This window comes from Sceloporus occidentalis, unplaced genomic scaffold, assembly GCF_023333645.1.
Source record: "Sceloporus occidentalis isolate IW3139 unplaced genomic scaffold, rSceOcc1.0.p SCAF_111, whole genome shotgun sequence".
Classification (NCBI taxonomy): Eukaryota; Metazoa; Chordata; class Lepidosauria; order Squamata; family Phrynosomatidae; genus Sceloporus; species Sceloporus occidentalis.
This window is the reverse complement of record NW_028317091.1, coordinates 31,799-32,886: the sequence shown is the minus strand read 5'-3', so window position 1 is coordinate 32,886 and position 1,088 is coordinate 31,799.

The following is a 1,088-nucleotide window of genomic DNA, read 5'->3' as shown; positions in this document are numbered from 1 at the left end:
ACCGCACGCTTTATTCTGTTTATTCTACGTCGGGTTCAGATACAGACTATACCGCGCCGCACGCTTTATTCTGTTTATTCCCCGTCGGGTTCAGATACAGACTATACCGCGCCGCGCGCTTTATTCTGTTTATTCTACGTCGGTTTCAGATACAGACTATACCGCGCCGCACGCTTTATTCTGTTTATTCCACGTCGGTTTCAGATACAGACTATACCGCGCCGCACGCTTTATTCTGTTTATTCCCCGTCGGGTTCAGATACAGACTATGCCGCGCCGCGCGCTTTATTCTGTTTATTCTACGTCAGGTTCAGATACAGACTATACCGCGCCGCACGCTTTATTCTGTTTATTCCCCGTCGGGTTCAGATACAGACTATACCGCACCGCACGCTTTATTCTGTTTATTCTACGTCGGGTTCAGATACACACTATACCGCGCCGCACGCTTTATTCTGTTTATTCTACGCTGGGTTTAGATACAGACTATACCGCGCCGCACGCTTTATTCTGTTTATTCCCCGTCGGGTTCAGATACAGACTATACCGCGTCGCGCGCTTTATTCTGTTTATTCCACGTCGGGTTCGGATACAGACTATACCGCACCGCACGCTTTATTCTGTTTATTCTACGTCGGGTTCAGATACAGACTATACCGCACCGCACGCTTTATTCTGTTTATTCGACGTCGGGTTCAGATACAGACTATACCGCGCCGCACGCATTATTCTGTTTATTCTACGCTGGGTTTAGATACAGACTATACCGCGCCACGCGCTTTATTCTGTTTATTCTACGTCGGGTTCAGATACAGACTATACCGCGCCGCACGCTTTATTCTGTTTATTCCCCGTCGGGTTCAGATACAGACTATACCGCGCCGCACGCATTATTCTGTTTATTCTACGCTGGGTTTAGATACAGACTATACCGCGCCACGCGCTTTATTCTGTTTATTCTACGTCGGGTTCAGATACAGACTATACCGCGCCACGCGCTTTATTCTGTTTATTCTACGTCGGGTTCAGATACAGACTATACCGCGCCGCACGTTTTATTCTGTTTATTCTACGCTGGGTTCAGATAC